General features: G+C 42.0%; 1 protein-coding gene and 1 long non-coding RNA gene across 4 annotated transcripts in view; both read right to left on the bottom strand.

Annotated features, from left to right (window-relative positions):
* CRHBP (corticotropin releasing hormone binding protein) overlaps window positions 1-20,496 on the bottom strand; it is a 481,877-nt gene that overhangs the window by 114,420 nt on the left and 346,961 nt on the right. The gene's annotated exons all lie outside the window — the stretch shown is intronic.
* Window positions 803-20,496, bottom strand: part of LOC309622543 — a 34,394-nt gene continuing 14,700 nt past the window's right edge. Inside the window, exons 3-4 of the long non-coding RNA XR_014240956.1 lie at window positions 2,560-20,260; window positions 803-2,245 (exon numbers count right to left, since the gene is read on the bottom strand). This is a non-coding gene — a long non-coding RNA (uncharacterized lncRNA). The remainder of the gene's footprint in view (window positions 2,246-2,559; window positions 20,261-20,496) is intronic.

Below are 20,496 nucleotides of genomic sequence, written 5' to 3'. Positions count from 1 at the left end.
AGGATAAGAAATCATTGTGGTGCTTCAGGCTGAGAGGGGCTGAGGAGACGGCATCCTTAGGCTCCAACTTTCCAAGGATGGTACCTATTTCAGATATTCAGACTCCATGTCCTCATGAGTGCCCTTGGACTTGTCACAACAGATGTTTAGATATATGGTTTTGAGACTTTGGTCACTATCAACATGGGCAGCCTAAGGTGCCAGGGAAGTGGAGGGAGTTTCTCCTGCTCCCTGGGTGGCCATCCTTATTTGTAATGATTCTCGGGTGGGCAACACATCTGTGCCTTTGCTCTGGTTGGTCTGTGGATTTGGTGTCCCCCCTTGGCCATCTCAGACTCTGAAGCCTCCCCTTTGCTTTAACAATGACCAATCTCTAGTCATACCACCCCACATCCACCACTCTATTTTACTCCTGCAGGGGAAAATAATGCCCAAATTGAACAAGATATACAAAATGTGAGGGCAAAGTAGATAGACTCATAGCTAGAGCAAGAGTGTGACCTTCTGAGGTTTTGGTGAAGTGGTCTTTTCTATAGAGGGCACTCGCTGACTCTGGAATTTGACCACTGGTGTTCCTTACTTTGTGGTAAGACAATGAGGACCAGGAAGCAGTCTTCTCTAAGGTAGTGGCATCCAGACAGGTCGGACACGGCCACTAGAAGAGCTTGGACAGAAATTCAAATAAACTGCTTCCATCTTGACTCTGCCTTGGCCAGCCCATGAGCACTAGAGCTTCTAATATCTGTTCCTTCTTCCACATCTGACTGAGTCCACCCTCAACCCCGTTACAGTTCCCATCCCTTTTTTTTTTTTTTCATTTATTTATTTATTTATTTATTTATTTATTTATTTATTTTTGGCTGTGTTGGGTCTTCGTTTCTGTGCGAGGGCTTTCTCTAGTTGCGGCAAGCGGGGGCCACTCTTCATCGCGGTGCGCGGACCTCTCACTATCGTGGCCTCTCTTGTTGCGGAGCACAGGCTCCAGACGCGCAGGCTCAGTAATTGTGGCTCACGGGCCTAGCTGCTCCGCGGCATGTGGGATCTTCCCAGACCAGGGCTCGAACCCGCGTCCCCTGCACTGGCAGGCAGACTCTCAACCACTGCGCCACCAGGGAAGCCCCCATCCCATTTTTGAACAAACCATTTGGAAAAGTGCTCTTTCCCATCTCGATCATGCTTCCTGTTCTTGGCATTCGATCCAGTTGCATCTATGTACACCTGCAGTGTTGGTGCCCCAAGTTCTCCTAGGACAGGCTCTCCTGGCATAACCTACACAAGCTAGTTAGGAATTAGGCATTTACTATTTTAACATGAAAAAAGCCTGGGGAAGAACTTCAGTTTTAAGGCCGTACAGAAAAGAGATTTGTTTCTCCTTTCGCCTCTCAGCAACAAGTAAGATGAGAAACAGAAACACACATGCAGCACTGATGAAACCAGTAGGCCCTTCTCTTCTCAAATCACAATACATGAAGACAGAAAGTGACTGGAAGATTCTGGCCTGAGCAGAGTAGAGAAAGGTGCAACTTAAGAACCTGCAGAGCATGAACTCACCAAGAAGCAAACTGATTTGGCAGTGCACACTCCCCTGAAAAGCTGAGGCTTTGAGGCACTAATTGGAGGGAGGCAACTGATGAAAATAGGGAGATTTGTTCAAAATCCATTTAGTGAGCATTTGGTCCTCACCCACAAGCCAAACAAAGTGATTTAAAAAAACAAAACAAAAACTTCCCTACATATATTTTTTTGGGAAAAAAATTGAACCAGAAAGCTTTTAGGATGGTGGAAGTTAGATTCCAGAGTAAAAATACTGAATGATACAAATGTCCTCCTCATCTCAGTCTCAAAAATGCCAGCAGCTAGACTTAGATCCTTTAATAATGAGACTGGAAAATTCTTCTTTCCAGACATTAATGGTCCCAGAGAGACGTCCAACAGACACTGACATCTGAGTTTCCGCCACTGAAATAGCCAGCTTAATGCCATATACGCTGCACTGGAGCCAAGGGGTGACAAGCCCCTCCCAAGCTCACAGACTGTCCACTAAGCTGGTTAGTGCCTAATTCTTAAATAAGTAAGAGGAAGTAGAACAATGCCAAGAATAAATGAATACTTCAAAGACAAAAAAGCTAGAAATAACACCCTTAGATAAGAAGAGAAGGTGCATTCAGGAAATAAAAACAAGATGCTAAAGAAAACAAATAACTAGAAAATAAGAATGAACTCTTGGAAATTAAGAATAAGAAACCTGGGGCTTCCCTGGTGGCGCGGTGGTTGAGAGTCTGCCTGCCAATGCAGGGGACACGGGTTCGAGCCCTGGTCTGGGAAGATCCCACATGCCGCGGAGCAACTGGGCCCGTGGGCCACAACTACTGAGCCTGCGCGTCTGGAGCCTGTGCTCCGCAACAGGGTAGGCCACGACAGTGAGAGGCCCACGCACCGCGATGAAGAGTGGCCCCCGCTTGCCGCAACTAGAGAAAGCCCTCGCACAGAAACAAAGACCCAACACAGCCAAAAATAAATTTAATTAATTAATTAATTTTAAAAAAAAGAATAAGAAACCTGAAATTTTGAAAATTGATAGAAAAGTTTGATGATAAAGTTGAGGAAGTCTCCCAGAAAACAGAACAAAAAGAAAAAAGATATAGACAATAGAAGAGAAAAGATAGGAAAATTAGAAGCTTGATCCTGAAGGTCCAATATCCAACTTAATAGGAGTTCCAGAAAGAGAAATTTGGAGAGAAGATTTGAAAAGAAGAAATAAAATTTCCTCTAACTGAAAGTCTCAAGTCGCTCAATGGACAGGGTCCCCCAAGTGTCCAACACAGTGAATAAAAACTACACCAAGTCATAGTACGTCAATTGCTATTGCCAAAAACACTATGGGACAGGTCCTTTGAGCAGCTATCGAGAGGAGATTAGATGTACAAGAGATTTACTGGGGTAAATGTCTGTGAAGGATAAAGGGATAGAGAACAAGAGTAGATGGGAAGAACCTTCAGATCACAACGCAGGTCTGATACCTGTGAAAGGAGAGGGGAAAGAGAGACTTGAGTAGGAAAAGCTTCAGACCTCAGAACAGTTCTGAAAAGGTGTCAGCCAGGCCAAAGAGGAGTCTCTGAGCCACAAACTGTTCATGAGAGGAACAGGTAGGCATAGCCTAGCTCTAGTACCCTCACCTTATTCAGTTATTAGCTGGAAGCTGTCTAAGGGAAGTATGGCCTCTTTGTTCCCATGGTATTGGATCCAGAGGTGTGGCAGCTGGGCTATCAGTCAACTATGATATACATGGTAGATTATCTTTAAGGGACATCTAAGCAGTACACCTCTATGACTACTACAGTCCATTTCTTGCCCTATACAGATCAAGTTCTCCATGGTTTCTATAGGCCTCTCTTCTGGAGGAGAAACTTAGAAGAGAGAAGTTATGGGAAGAACTACAGCCCCTGATGCTGCCATTTGTCTTGAGGTCACAAATCGTACTCATTCTCTCTCACCTGCACTATCAGATTTAAATTCCTCTCCCCATCAGCTATCAATTCTGCAGCTTTTGGTGGCTTACTTGGTGGGGTGACCCAAACTTTCATTCTACAGGCATCTTAGTAATCACATTCTTTTCAAGCAGAATTTGTTGCCCATATATGTTTGGAGATTGAGCAAGGGTGGAGAAGAGATGCCCATGTGGATCACTTGGGATCCAGACACATTTCCTCCTCGTCCGCATTGTGTAAAAGCAGCTCCACCTCCTCCTGCTGATCGAAGTCAGTTATCTCTGCCTAGACGATGACTCCCTTTTTCACCTGCTGGTCATTGGTTATAAGGCATCCAAAATGCCCTGGTGGCAGCCATAGCATATAGTTCAATGGGACTCTTGCTGTGTCTCCTGTCAACAGTGCACTACATTTGGGTAGCAAGACCTCTAATCCCTCAGAGTCCAGAACTGCAGAGACGAGAAACACAAATTTCCCCAGTGGGTCGTTGGGATTGATGACACAGGGTACCACTCCTGCTTCCACCACTTGGTTCCCAGACCCACACAGTCTTCCTATTGAGGATGCATACCACATGGAGGACCTGATTTAATGTATACAGTGCTTCCTGAAGGATAGCACCCTATCCTTTCAAGGTATAATTATCTCCAAGCTGGAGATACAGCTGTGCCTTGGTAACCATTCCAGTGCTTTATGAAGCTTGCTCCTTCTAGATGATGCGATATGTGACATGGCCAGTGGATCCCATGGTCATGAGCTTACTCTCACACCTCCTCTGGTATGAAGTGGATCCAGTGGTTGACATTATGTTGTATGTGATTTCATGACTAAGATCTAGCATTCCATAAGTCCTCAGATAGTGGTGCTTGCTGAAGCTCTGTGAGCAACAACGGCAAACCAATAGCCAGAACAGGTATCTAACCCGATGAGGATGAACTGCTGAGCCTTCCAGGACAGAGGGGGCCAAATGTAGTTGACTTGCTACAAAGTAGCCAGTTGGAGATGAAAAAGTTATTTTCCAACTCAACAATTCCCGGGCTCCCTCTATTCCATCTACATTTTCCTTGAAAACTGGCTGGTTCACTTATGAACTCATCTCTTTCTTGTAGTCCTATTATTGGCAAATAAATACAACTAGCTCACACTTTCATCATTTTCTCTGGAGATCTCTCAGCATAAATCCAAATATTTTTAGGTGAATATTCCAATTTTCAAGTTACCAATGATTTATAAAACATTTCATCTCTACATAACACAGGTCTACATTTTCTTTCCAGCCTATTAGGCTTCTTTTGCCCACCATCCAGTCCCCAAACCAACGCCACTTATTTTTTGTTCTTCTTGTGTCTATATCCTACTACTGATACCAATTCCTAATACCAATTAGATATCAATTTCTGACACCAAAAGCTACTGCCACAAAATGCTATATGACAAACATCCAAAAACTCAGTGGCTTAGAATAACAGCAATTTATTATCATTGATCTGTGAGTCAGCTGAGGGTTGGCAGATCTCCGCTAGGCTCAGCTGGGCAGCTCTGCTGATTTAGGTTGAACTTGGCCAGGACTGATTGGCTTTGTTCCAGGTATTACTCATTCTTCTCCTAGAACTAGTGGGCTAGTCATCAGCACGTTCTGCTGCTTCCAATGACAAAGCATGGGAGAGCAAGCTCAACCACTTAAGTGCTTTTCAAGCTTCTGCTTGCAACATGTCTGCTAATATCCCATTAGCCAAAGTAAGCCACATGGCCAAGCCTAGAATCAAACAGGAGGGAAGCACACTCCACTCACCTAAGTAGGAGGAGAAGGGAGAACAGTGAATATTTTTGAGCAATAATCTAATCTACCACATATGCTATTGTGGATTTTTAGACCACCTCCAAAGAGGAAAATCTTCAGGTACAAAGGATTGGGAATTCAAATGCCAGAACTTCTCAGAGTAATACCAGAAGCTAGAAGATAATGGAATGCCTTCCAAATTCTGAGTAAAATGATTTTCAACCTACAAGTCTGGATCCATCCAAACTATCAGTCAAATTATAAGGCTAGAATAAAGACATTTTGAGACATTCAGAGTCTCAGTTAATCTACCTCTCATATAGCTTTCCTCAGGAAGCTACTGGAGAATAAGATCCACCAAAAAGAGGGACTAAACCAGGAAAGAGGAAGATGAGGAATATAGGAAATAGGAAACCCAACATAGGAGAAAGGTGAAGGAAATGTCCAGCGTGACGGCACATGGAAGTTCCATCCTGTTGCACACAGAGTTACAAGAGCAATCTGGAGCAGAGGGACAGAGGCTTCCATGGCTCTCTGCAGTGCGTGGAATTTAATTGTGTGAAAAATATATAAAATGCTATTGTGGAGAATGGGAACACTCAAGTATACATAAAACAAAAAACTAAGAAATGAAAAAATGACATATTATCAACTTTAGGAAAGTAAAACAGATGCATATGGAAAGAAATATAATCATAGTTCACTATGGTTCAGCTGTAAACAATATTTCATATTAATTTAGTCGTAAAAATTGTACTATAACTATATTGGGAGTATGGGAAGAAGAAAGTAAAATCCTTACCTACCATAATAGAAAGTTACTAGAGATTATCCAACATTGATAAATCTGGAGAAAGCAATATAATACATATTACTTAGCAGTATTGAAGAAATATGCTGACTCTGGAAAGTGGAATTAGAAAATATGAAGCACGAGACATGGAACTGATATTTTTTTGTTGCAAGTCTTCTATCAATATTTGACTCTTTTGTAAAAATGTATGCATATATTTTTCTGATACATTTTTTAAAGGCCTAGGGAAAAGTAATACAATAAGCCCATATAACACTTTGGTGAGAGCAAATTTCATCCATTTTGTCATTTATTGAGTAATCATTTATGCTTGGTTTCAGGCATCAGAATAAAGATTAACACTGCACAGTGTTTAGTGATTACAAAACAGGTTTGCATATATTCAGTCTTGTGACTTAATTCTCACAACTCTATGAGGTTGACACAGAAGTAAATTTACCATGATGCTAATGAATCTTAAGCTTCAAGACCCTTTGATGAATGAACCCCTTCCTAACTCTGGGAAGGGGCCCTAGCAATATATTCACACACACAAAAAAGGCCTTTTGTTAAGGCGATGGTTTCTTTATACTCCAACTTCCAAAGCATCATACTTCCCCTTATATGGCCATGCGCATTATTTCTAACTAAATATACATTTTGTACCCACCCAATTTGTATTCACAATTTTGTATTCTTTTGTTTAAAAAGGGTTCCCCCAAAGAGTATAAACTTCAAGGCCCATAAAACCTGAATTCATCCCTGGGTAAGTACTATCTATCCCATTTTACAAATTGATGAATGAGGTTAAGTGGCTTTGCCCAAGTTTGCACATCTAGACTTAAATTCAGATATTTGAATGTCCAAATCCATTTTCTTTCTACTACTCCACAATGCATATCTAGATGGTGAAAGAAAGGTTAAGAGGCATCAGCTCCTTTACTGGGAAAATCAGTCCTGGAACATGGATGGAAAGGGGGCAAACCTGAACCATCGGGATTCATGTGGTGGTGTTCTGGGTAACAGGTGGTGGTGAAAGATACAAAAGGGAAGTTCACTGAAGACAAATCATGATGACACATCATTTTCTCTTCAGCCGGCTCAGCCTAGTGCTTGGAGAGCAATTACACCAAAATGCCACCTGTGAGACACAATCCGCTTGGAGTAGGAAGAGGTGATCTCCTTCTTCCAAATATCTCTAATTTCAACGTGGCCTCTGGGAACAGATCTTGGTATCTCCATAATGCATCTCTACCTGGTGGGACGAGCCTGAGGCAGGTTGAAATCAGAGGTTAGGAAATCAAAGACGTGCAGAATTGGAAGAGACACTTGGGGGAATTTAGCTCAACTCAATAAGAAGAGGCAGAGCATAGCGACAGGCAGCCCATGGGGTGGTTAAGAGTATGACTTTGAGCAAGGTATTTAATCTCTATGCCTCAGTGTCTTCATTTGCAAACTAGAGATAGAAAAATGAGTCCATATTCCCTCATCTACAACTCAGAATCCATAAATCTAAAATTATTTCAAAACCTATTTCATGGGAAGAGGTGACCTGACCTGATTTGGCAGCAAAATCTAACCCAATTCATGTAAAGGTATGTATTCCATTTAATGTAAAACTCATATGCCTCACCACAGAAATATTAATGTATTTGACAGTGCCATGGGAGTGTTTTCTAACATGAGGTAGATGTGCCATGCATCTTTCTAAAATCCAAAGAATTTTTTTTTTTTAAAGAGCTCCTGACTTATTTATTTATTTATTTTTATTATTTTTATTTTATTTTTTTGGCTGTGTTGGGTCTTCGTTTCTATGTGAGGGCTTTCTCTAGTTGTGGCAAGCGGGGGCCACTCTTCATCGCGGTGCTTGGGCCTTTCACTGTCGCGGCCTCTCTTGTTGCGGAGCACAGGCTCCAGACGCGCAGGCTCAGTAGTTGTGGCTCACGGGCCCAGTTGCTCCGTGGCATGTGGGATCTTCCTGGACCAGGGCTCAAACCCGCGTCCCCTGCATTAGCAGGCAGATTCTCAACCACTGCGCCACCAGGGAAGCCCAATCCAAAGAATTTTAAAACACATCTGGTCTTAAGTCTTTAGGATAAAAGCCTGTGGATCTTAAGTGCGTATCTCATAAGGCTGTTGTGAGGATTAAATTAGTAATATAGGAAAGGTGCTCAGAATAGTACATGGCACAAAATAAGTGCTCTAGACAGGTTTTCTGTTACTACTGGGAACCCCCTCTGTAAGTATATTCCTAAGAGATGTTATCTGGCATTTATCTGACTCCTAGGGAGGAGAATACAATTCCTTATGAGACAATCTTGTTTAAGTGCTGGATATTTCTAATCTAATCTAATCTTATAATTTCTAAGATTATAAAGATCTTATAAAGCTGAAATTTGCCTTCCTCTAACTTCCCCCCACTGTTCATAGTTAGCTTTCAATACAGCTTTTGCAGATAGCTACTGCATCTCCCCTGGGTCTTCTTTTCTCCATGGTTAATTGTTCTTCATATATTGCTCCCAAACCAGCCTTTTAGCTCTCCCCTTGATACACTCCAGTTTGCCAATATATCCTTTCAAATGCAGTGCCCCAAATAAAACCCAGAGGTCCATATGGGTTCGGAACAGCATAGAATACAGTCCATATTTTTTCTGTGCTCCAGATTGTGAAAAACAACTGCATCTCAATGTGAAAACAGAAGTGAGACGGGAGGAGATTTCGAAAAACACAATCAAGGTCATCACAGAGTTTCATTAGAAAAACATACTAAAAAAAAAAAAAAAAAAATTCAATTTCAAAACAATTTTTTCTGATTTCCCTGAACTAAGACGGAAAACAGTGAGCAGCCTAGGCCAATCGAAATGCAAGAGTCAAACACTGTAGAAGTAAGATTGGTGATTTATGCCAATTCATTTACTGTGAAATCCTACAGACAGTAATGCTGGAGCCCACGTGAAGGTCACCGACCGTATCCCACAATCCAAGAAAAACCAATGACATTTCAACAGAAGAAGAAGAAGAACAGAGCTAAATAAAACTCTGACAAGTATCAGCACCAATGCACAGTGAATTACTGAGAAACAGGAGGACACTGCTCCCTCTGGTTGGCACAGCTAGACCCTTCCTCATCTCTGGCCTTGACCCCTCTGGTTAAAGAGAACCTAAGCAAATAAACCCACTGGAAGGGAAGAGATCCGTTTCCAGGGTAGGCAAGCTGTGATGGGAATAGTGAGAAAAACATTCTTCTCTGGCAGTGGCCATCTTGGCTACCTGCAAAGTAAGCCTAGAATTCTAGATTCCTTTGGAGTCTTGGTAAAGATCCCCTGAGAGCTGGCTGGCAGGTACATGGGAATTCATTATTCTATTCTTTCTATTTTGTGTATGTTAAAAACTTTCCATAATAAAACGTTTTGAAACATCCTCAAGCATTTGTAACTTTTTAAAAGAATGGTGACAGTGTAATAATTGAATCTGTTCTCCTTTTCCCTATACTGAAGATATTTTTTAAATCAGAAGGTACCTTCATTAATAAAGTGGTCAGGAAAATGTTAGTAATTTTTTATGTGAACATATTAGCTCATATAGTAGGTTACATGTCTAATAACTGAACAGGGAAAAAATCTATTCAGACAGTTTTTTTTGTTTCTTTTTTAAATTTATTTATTTTTGGCTGAGTTGGGTCTTTGTTGCTGTGGGCAGGCTTTCTCTAGTTGCTGCGAGCGGGGGCTACTCTTGGTTGTGGTGCGCAGGTTTTCACTGCGGTGGCTTCTCTTGTTGTGGAGCATGGGCTCTAGGTGTGCGGGCTTCAGTAGTTGTGGTTCACAGGCTCTAGAGCGCAGGCTCAGTAGTTGTGGCACACGGGCCTAGCTGCTCCGTGGCATGTGGGATCTTCCTGGACCAGGGCTCGAACCCGTGTCCGCTGCATTGGCAGGTGGACTCTTAACCACTGTGTCACCAGGAAAGTCCCTCAGACAGAGTTTTGATACTGAAAACTATCTTCAAAGTTATGTTGGTGAATGAAATAGCCGTCAGGTTCATATCTGATTGAAGGCAAGGATGTCAGTAACTTTGGGAATCTCCAGTCTGCTTTCTCCTTTAATCCACTGAGAAATGGATTTGTGATCATGGTCCTCAGACTCAGACCAAACCCACTATCAGAACCACACAGATTAAAGAGTAGTCAGGAAAGTGATAAGGTGAATAGACTTTGACCTAGGTCTGGTCAAATGCATGTAGGAACTGACCTCCAATTTACTTGGGCTCAAGTAAATGCTTGGAATGGGCTGACAATGTTTTGTATACTAATACTTGTCTAGAGGCAGCGCCTCCAGTGTACCAGAGTCCTGAGCACCATTCTCATCCTGGCCCCGCCATTTACCCCAGTCACTGCTATGGGCAGCCAGTTCCACACAGGTGTCATCTGACAGCACCTCAGCCCACACCCACACTATGGATCTCTAGGTTTTGCTCCAGGGTTTCTCTGACACCAAGATCTGTGATGCCTGTTGAAAGCTTCCTGGCAGTCACACATGCACAATTCAGAGGTGCTCAGCAATTACTACTTTTGAGGCTCCCCTTGGATAGGATGTTGTAGGTAGACAGAAATAAGGACCCCATTGTGGTGGAAGTGCAGCTCCAGTAGCAACACCGTTAAGGCTCTCACCTGTGGTGAACTGGGATAAGCTACAGGGAGAAGGAGAAGCTTTGGGTTATGCAGTTGCTGTGCACCTTAACGATACGGAAGCAATGATAATGATAAGAAATGGAGAATTCATTGGCTTTTGCAAACTGCTTTAGAAATCTTGAAAACAGGAAATTGATGGAGTCAGGTTAACCAACAATCAACTCAAGTATACTGTGAACTCTAGAAGGTCTCCATGGCAATGTTTAAAACACTTTATCTCCTAGAGGTGCAGGGAATATTGTCTTGAATTTTAAACCAATAACTGAGTCATAAGGTGACAAAGGCAACAATACAAAGCCTCAACAGGTCTCCTATTTCAGTTAGGGTCCTTAAAGGAAAAGTTTAAGATCTTAAGACCTGGGATAGGGTAGACAAGTCTGAAAATATTGTCACTAGACATATTTTAATCCTCTAGGAGAGCAGAACCAGCCTTGTTCCCCCCGCTAGAAGAGAACAGCCTCACCTGGCCAGGACACCCTGCAAAGACCTTACCTGAACCTTGCCTTGCAGGATGATGCCTGTCCTCCTCAAGACCCTCTCCCACCTCCACTCTCTGCCTCCAGGATAACTAGAGCCAGGGCTTGGCTCAAGCAGGAGGGGAAATATATCCCAGCTCCAGTAGGAAATAGTTTTACTGAATGAATTGAAGGCCATGGTTAATGCATTCAGCCAGGAACCTGGTTATGCTAGTGGGAATGGGCCTCGAGGATGTCGGACCAGGTAGGGTGAATGCAAAGCAGAGAATTAATTGACATGACAGCGCTCTTCTTTGATTTAAACTGTCCTGGCAAGGAAACTATCCACGGCAAAGATAGCTTCTTGAGGCTTGGACAAAATAAGGGCCTACAATAAATAAAGTTCAGTTGCTGGAACTTTCCTGACATAGCTCTGAGAAAGGAGTGAGAAAGCTCAAGACAAGTAGAAATATTAGAGTAGACTTATTTTTTCTTGATTATTCATTTATGACAGATCGCAGAAAGTGTTCATTAGGAATTAACAGAGGCAAAATGTAATTTAAATTTCTACAAGCATCTAAGTTTTTTAAAAAAGTTTGTAGGAAATACACATAGATTCCATTTTACATAACTGAATTCCATCAAGCTCTTTGATTTTTGTCATCATCATTGAATGACCTATACTGGCCAATAAGGCATGGTTTATACTTGAACAGTGGCGACAACTTAAAAAAATTTTTTTATCGTGGTAAAATATACATACATACAATTTACCATTTTAACAACTTTTAAGCCTACTACTCAGTGGCATTAAGTACATTCACGTTGCTGTGCAACCATCACCACTATCCATCTCCAGAACACTTTCGGTGTTCCTGATTAGACTGACATTCAGACAAAGATTCAAGAGGATTCCTACAAAGACTTCTTGAGTTCTTTTTGTAAAACTCTCTCCTCTCAGGTACTCTGCCTCTAAAATTATAGTTACCTTGGTCTTCTTGAACTACAATCTCTATCTACCCAATTCAGTGAGACGGTCACATTCCATATAGTTTGCTCTGCCTAAAGCACAGCCTTGGCGCTACCTACAAGCAGAAAGCCTATGCAATGGTAGGTCTTGTCCCATTCGTTTCCCCCTTCCCAGGGATCACAATCTTGTTTGACTCTTGTCCAGTGTTTGAAAACAATTATTTCCTATATTTTGCTTAGTTTTCTACTTGCTTAGGTTCAAAAGATAATTCCAGACTGGATTACTCCCTCATGGCTGGAAGCAGTTATTAGAAAGTTCTTCAAATAGCTCAGCTTAAGTGTCAGTTCAGGGAAAACATCCTGCTGTTAGGACACTGTCTTCCAGGATACTGTATATATGTGCTAAAACAAGAACTGGTATATAGTGCCATGTCCCCTGTGTCTAGCAACACTGGTCCAGGAAACACGAGGCAGAAGTAGCATTGGCCCCCCACTCACCAACACTCCTTATAATCTAGTTAAAATTTGTGTTTCCCATTCCCACAATTACAATTCTGTTGTATTAATCAATTTCTGTTGAATTAATCATCCTACATTTAGGTAGGAGAATATTTCGCTAGGGGAAATGGTAGGCCTTCTACTGAACTTGAGGCTATGACCTGTTAACTTTGGCCTCTCAAGGCAGTAGACTAGCAAGCAAAGAAAGGTGTTCTAATACTGGCAAGAATAATTGACTCTGATTACCATGAAGAGCTAAGGCTGCTCTTAAATAATGTGTGCAGGGAGGAATATTCTGGAACACAGGAGATTCGCCGGGATATCAACTGATGATTGATCAGTGATGATGAAACAGGCAGTTGCAGCAGTCATGGCCTTACAAAAACAACTGAAGGGCCATACCCCTCCGAGATAAGGGTCTGAGTCATCCATTCAGGAAAGCAACCAAGATCAGCCAAAGAACCAGCTGAGGGTAAGGGAAATCTAGAGCAGATAGTAGGAAAGAGAGATGACAAATATTAATTATGGACTAGGGACATATTGTAGCAGCAGGGAATGTAACTTCTTCTACTAACCTTCTTGTATTAAATCTTTGTAGGGTTTGCAGCTGGCCAAAGTTTGAAGACCACTCTGGACAGATTGGATTTAATGCAGAACAGAAAAGTATATAAGACAAAGGTCGAACCCTATTGGAAATATGTTGTGGTTTCAAAATAAGTCTACAAATTCTTTGATGCTCCTTCCTTCAAAAGGTGACACCTAATTCCCTTCCCCTTAAGTGGGGGCTGTACTTAGTGACTCACTTCTAAGGAATAGAATGTGGTGCAAGTGACAGTGTATGACTTCTGAGACAAGGTCATAAAAGGCCTTGTGACCCCTCTGTCTCTCATCACTCATTAAAGGAAGCCAGTTGCCATATCATAAGGACACTCAAACAGCCCTACATTGTGGGTGAACTAATGTAGTGATCTTTCAGCCCTAATCAAGCTTTCAGATAAATGCAGCCCTGGCTTGAAATATTGGATGTAACATCATGAGAGACCCTGAGCCAGAACCACCAGTTAAGTGGCTCCTGAATTACTGACCCAGAGAAACTGTGGGTAATAATTGCTTGTTTGTTGTAAGACACTAAATTTGGGGCTCATTCCTTATGCAGTGACATGTAACTAACTTAATGATTCCTCTACAGCACTTATATCCTCTTGTTTGACTCTTAACTGCAGCATTGCTGGAGATGACCATTTCTGCATAGGCTTTGACCTGCTGCCCCCAGGTGTAATCTGAAGCATACGACCTCAGCCCATGTGAGGGACCTTTAGCTTCCTACATTGGGAATTCTCTTAGGTGTGGGACACTTGCAAGATGCCTCCTAGCACTCACATAATGAGAAAGAAACCAAAGGATAAATGCTTTCCCTTTCACCACTCAGGTGTTAAGTTGAGGTGGCTTTCATAAAGCTTCTGAGAAGGCGTTGGTAGGCTTGAGCACCAGCTGCTCAAATGTCTCTAACTTGACAAGGTAGTTTTCTTTTTACCCTACTTTTTATTATGAAAATTTTCAAACATAGAGAAGTTCAAACATAAAGAAGTTCAAAGAATTTTACAGTTAATATCCATATATCCACCACCTAGATTATACAACTAACATTTAACTCTTTCCTTTACTGCATGTCTATTATCTATCCCTCTATCCATCTACTAATATATCTCATTTTTAAATGCATTTCAAAGTAATTTGCAGACAACAGTACAATTCACCTCTAAGCACTTCAGCATGCATATCATTAACGAGAAGTCAATATCTATGTTTTTTTTCTTTTAAGGCAAAACTTATATTCAGTGAAATGCAGAAATCTCAAGTGTACCATTCAAAAATAAATGTACCTGTGTGACCCAAATCCTCTGAAGATATGAGCACTCCCTCATGGCCACATTCTATCAATTTCCATTTCCATACACATACAACCACACAGACCACTGTTTTGATTTTTCCTCACCATAGATTAGTTTTGCCTGTTCTAGAACTTCATATAAATGGAACCAGAGAGTACTCTTTTGTGTAAGGCTTCTGTCACCCAGCACGTTTTAATATTTATCCGTATTGTTGTATCCACAGCTTTCCTTTTCATTGCCGACCAGGAACCCACTGCATGAACACGCCAGTTTGCTTATCCATCCTTCTGTGAATATGCTGTTCCTAGTATTTGACGATTATGAATAATGTCACTGTGAACATTCTACCCCAAATCTGGCTGTGTATAGATATTTTCACTGAGTAAGTATTTAGGAATGGAATTGCTGGGTCATAGAAATGTACGTTTAGTTTTATGAGAAACTGCCAGATTTTTCATAAGTGGTTGTCCCGTTTTACGCTTCTACCAATAATTTATGAGAACTCCAATTATTCCACATTCTCGACAACATTTGCTGCTGCCAGTCTTTGTAATTTAGCCATTTTAGTAGGCATCCAGGAGCTGTCTCATTGTGACTTGAATTTGAATTCCCCTGATAACTAGTGATACTGAGCACTTTTTCATGTGCTTCTTGGTCATTTGTGTATTAATAGGACATTCTTGTATTGGCTTTTCTGCCTTCCTTGTTTCACTCTCCCATTCCTCACTCTTGGTATCTAGTATCATTTCTCAAACTACCTGTCTGTGACCCTTTGTCTTGGCTTTACTATAGGGATATGCAGGTTAAAACAGCAGAGAAAGCTGGAGAGCTGAGAAGGTACAACTCCATTCCCTCCCCCACTCCTATGAAAAGAGCAAGGGCGATGCTTCTCTCTTCTGGTGACGCCTCACCTCTCCTAGGTTAACAGGTGTGCTTCCATGTGATGTCTGAGGGAGAGGGGGTGGAAAATGCACCTCTGACTAGGAGTATTCTATAAGACCACATGCAGTTAAATTTCTATATCCTTCACAATTAAAGAAATCATTTGTCTTTTGACTCTCTGTTATCACTGTTAGAATCACTAAGATGGTCATTCACACTAAGTTCAAACACAAAGGACACTGGTCTAAGAAACAGGCAGAGAAATGGCTTAGAAAATAAAATTCTTCTTTCATTCATCACCGTAAGACCCAGATCAGCCTCCACATGGTGGACACCATCCTTCCTCAACACCCAGAGCACTCTGAAGTGCCTTCTGACTCTCCAGCATCCAGGCCCAAGAGAACAGAGCTGAGAGAGAAGTCCCCACCACTCTTCCCTTCCGCCAGCACTACGCTCATATTCTGCGCCAGGATCTGGGTCTTCCTGCCATCACAACAGCAACAACAAAAAAACTTCAAGCTTAACTGAGGATTCTAGACTTAGATACAAAACTACCACCTAGAATAGTGCCTGTACATATGCATTCAATAGTTTTGGTTGAATAAAATAATAAAGGTACAAATGAATGGATGCATATTTAAATAACAGTTCAAATAGAATGTGGCAAATACACACACATACACACACACACACATGCACAATGAATGATACAAAGTGCAAGTTCCATGGGGAGGTCCAAGGATGGAAGAGGAAAGTACACATCCCTACAGCCCCCCAGCTAGTCTGGGAGTAACCAAACCCACAGCCTCACTACTTCTGACCTGTCCAGGAGACCTGCACCAGCGCCAGAGGCTCTGAGGAAGCCAAGGAGACACAGGTGATGGTGGACAGAGGTGGTGGCAGCTTGGGGACCAACACGTTGTCACTGCCCCAGGCTCCAGAGGAGGGGGGTACACCCTGGGACCCTTCGAGCTGTGACCACACTGCCCAGGTCCAAGTCCATAAGGGTCACAGTCATAAAGCCACCAAAACAGAGCAGGAAGAGGCTTCCCCCTCATAGAGGGCCTGGAAGTAGCCTCTGCCTGGGTGGCAACTGACAGCAGCTTGGAAAACGGCTCTCAGGGTGGAGAGCCACGAGGCTCTGCTGTGCAGAGGCTCTAGAGACCTGTGGCGCACACGGGTCGGCAGGCGGTGGCAGTGGTGCAGGCTGAGGAAGTGACAACTGGAAAATGTACCATTTTCCCAGTAGCAGTGGAAGGGGAGGTGATGGAAGTGGCGCAGGTGGAGGAGGGAGGAGGAGATGGAGGCGAGAAGCCAGCAGGTGAAGACATGGACATGTCCAAGTAGAGAGGAGCTGCACACTGGACTTCAAAGACTTAGTACAGAATGTAAAACACCTCAATTTTTATATTGATTGCCTGTTGAAATACTACTTTTGATATATTGTATGAAGTAAAATATAATTAAATTTTTTAATATGGAAGAAATCAGTGGGCAGGAATGGGCATGAAAGATTTATGGGAGCTGAACAATCTGAACTGAGCCTTGAAGGGTAAGTAGGATTGAGCTGGTGGAAGAAAAGGGAAACAGCCAATAAGAGAGGCCCCAGACTGTATAGACCTGAATTCTTTCTGATGGCTCTCTTCAGAGCTGAAATTAACCTCATCGCAGCATTAAAAAGATCAGGGACACTGGAATCTGAAGATTTCGATTAAAAAAACCCTTTCACTATTGATTAGTGTTGGACAAATCACTTAATAAATCTGAGACTCTAATTTCTCACCCGAAAACAGGTATCAGAAAAATTCTATCTCACTCTAGTGATACCTAAATTAGATAGTATGTTAAAGAGCTTTGTTATAAAGCACCTGGAAATATATCATTCTCACTTCTTCTCCAGTATTTCTGTATCAGCACATCTTCTCAACAGTTTATTTCATAAGACTTGTGTTTCTCCTTCAACGCCTATGTGTAGTCAGGGAGGCCTGTGTATTTTAATATATTTTCAAATGCTTCCCTTCTGCATACATATCTCTTCTATAGATATCAGACCCTTCTAATTGACTTTGGGGTATAGAGGGTGGGGGTCTCTGCAGAAGAAAATGGACATTTCCCACCTTCTTGATTTCCCTGCTCAATGAGTAGCAGCCCCATCCATCCAGCTGAGTTACCCTTAGAACAACACTCCCTTACTGGGCAAGTCTGCGAATAAGCCCCATTTTACCTCTCAAACATCTTTCATTTCTCTTGCTGCCACCCAAGTCTAACTTTTATCTTTGCCTGAACTACTGCAATAACCTCCTAGATGCCATTAAATCCTTGACTTTTGTCCATCTCTCTACAATCCATTCTTTACTCTGCAGCCAAAGTGATTTTCTCAGTATTAAGGGAAAAGCATTCAGTCCTGCACCATTCAGTGCAATGTTAGCTGAGTTTGTTCTTGTTGTTGTTGATCCCCTTTTTTAGGTTAAGGGAGTTCTCTTCTGTTCCAAGACGGCTGAGAACTTCTATGATGAATGGGTGTTGAATCCTGTCAAATGCTCTTGATGTGGTAAATTACAGGAACCCTGCCTGAATGGGAGATAGAATTGGAAGAGCAGGGGGAGACGGTATTGTCTGAAATAATTGGATGTGTTATGGCTAGTAGAAGGGGGTCAACTAGAGGCCATCTTGCAGTCCCTGTTGCCTCCACGATTCAAAGGCAACCAGGTACACAGCACGGCCTTTGAAACTACTGATTCTACCTTCGTCTGTGGGTAACAACCGGGGTCCATTCTCTAAGAGCACCATCTCAGGATGCCCCTAGAAAGTTTCAGTTGGTATCCATTCCCTCGGCTTGCTGTCCTTCAACAAACGGCAATTGTGACATCTCCAACATGAAACTGGGCGTGCAGATTACCTACTATTCATTGGCAGTCCTTGTAATTAGCTATTGAGCTCAGGTGGCAAATCCCAATGCAAATCTATTCATCAGAGTACAATTAATTAAACTTGACTTTCTCATTAGACACCTATAGTTTCCCTAACCTTTCATTCAGGCTAAGGATTCCATGTAATGAATGTCACCTTACAATTTGTCGTTATCAGTCATATCATTTTATCTTACAGTACTTGACACTACTTAAAATGACATCTCTTGATTTTGCAGAATGACGAGCTTGAAGGACAAAAACACTGGTTATTTAATAATTAAAAGATATTGTGAAACAACAAAGGCAGTAAAATATGTTTAGTAATTCATTTCTACTGTATCAACTTTGAAAACCATTTTCAAATCTTCACTCTCTTGGCCACCCTCCTATATGAACGATGCTCAATCCTCAGAATGCCTTATATATACTGGCAAACAGTTTATGAGCAGATTCTTGGACCCTGATCTTAGATTCTGATTCTGTGAGACTGGAAGCACTCCAAGTGATCTGGACGTCGGTGATCCATGAGCACCTTTGGAGAGGCTCTGACCTCTGGTATTGGATCTGCCTCTGTCAGGGACGGAACAGTCTCTGCCTCTGCTGTCTGAGTCCACAGAAAATTTCCAGGCAGAAGTGGGTTTCAGCTAAGCATCCAAGAGAAGCCCCAAGGGCAGACGCATCATGAGTTAGCCACTACCTGTCTACCCTCTGCAATCTAACTTAATAAAGGCCCCGCAGCCCTGGGAATGAGGTGCAAGGTCACCATCATGATAGGAGTGAGCATCACTGAAATGGCTGAGGACAAGACTCTTAGTTTGCCTTTAGAAAATGTTTAAATACTTAACTGCCTTGTTGTCCTTCCCTCCCCACTGGTCAAAGTCTCCAGGGCCTCTTCTTTGTCCACTGATACAAACAACAACAGTAATAATAACCCCTTATATTTTATAACGAGACAAGAGAGTCATTGAATTTCAGAACCAGAAGAAATCACTGAGATTGCCTCATTCAACCCCAGAGAGGTGAAAAGCAGATGACGCGGTGACAGGGCAGAGAGGCCTGACACTTAGGCCAGGGTTTTCCACTAGAACTTTACAAAATTACCTCATGTCTTTTAATCATTAATCTATCTGTCTTATCTGTGCCCCTGCCTCAGAGCAAAACTCACAATGCTCCCCAGAAGACAAATCACAAGCAACCAACCAACCAAAGCACACTGTGTGCTCGGTGGGGTGGGGTGTGAGGTGACAACTGCGTGGGGCTGGCCCCGCCCACGCTCCACGCAACCAGGGCTGGAGCTAGCACGCTCCTCTAGAGTACTAAAATTCCTGCCCTGGATAATCACGAACTGAAATGAACAATAGTGACGACCAGAAAAAAGCTGCTGGCAATAAAAGATCTCTTTTATTGAACTTGGTGCATGTAACGTTGCCAGCAAAACAAAAAGTAAGAAATAAAAAGTAAGGTAATACAGTACAAACATGCAAACATAATGACTGACTTTTTTTCCCCCTCTCCATTAATGTATTTTTAAAAGGAAAAAAACTTAGACCTACATATTGGTCCGCCACAAAAACGAATATTACAGTTAAACAACAAGAGCAATTAAGATGAATAAACTTCAATTTTTAAGGATATTACTCAAATCAGAAAAAAAGTTCATGTATGAATTAAAATTTGCCCCTACCAAACAAAAATATCAATATTACACCTCATGGTTTCAACTGTTTTAAATTTTAAGCATAAGTAAAAACTCTAGTAGTCACATAGACCCCAGAATTGAGGTACGTAAAGTTCTGCTTCTTCATCTTTGCATTCATTGTGCTGTAACTGTTCATTTGGACTCTACTGTGTTAAACACAGGAATATGTTCATCACAGGGGCTGGAGGCACACTGTACCTGAGGCAAGCTGGAACGATTTCAATCTGTTACAAACGTTTTCTCCAAAGAATGTACGCAGCCAAGTCACAGTGTGCGCAGAGGGAACAGGAGGGCAACTTATGACTAGGGATTCTCTTCACTTCCACATAAAATGCAACTACTAATGGATAATCAATATAAATGTGCGAATTCTAAGATACACATATATTAATAAAACCCAACAGTAGTAACTCAGCAATTGTTTGGAACTTTAACAAATAATAT

The sequence above is a fragment of the Balaenoptera borealis genome, assembly GCF_965194805.1.
Source record: "Balaenoptera borealis genome assembly, chromosome: 2".
In the NCBI taxonomy this organism is placed as follows: domain Eukaryota; kingdom Metazoa; phylum Chordata; class Mammalia; order Artiodactyla; family Balaenopteridae; genus Balaenoptera; species Balaenoptera borealis.
The sequence above is the reverse complement of the archived record's forward strand: the minus strand, read 5'-3'. Positions and strand labels throughout refer to the sequence as shown.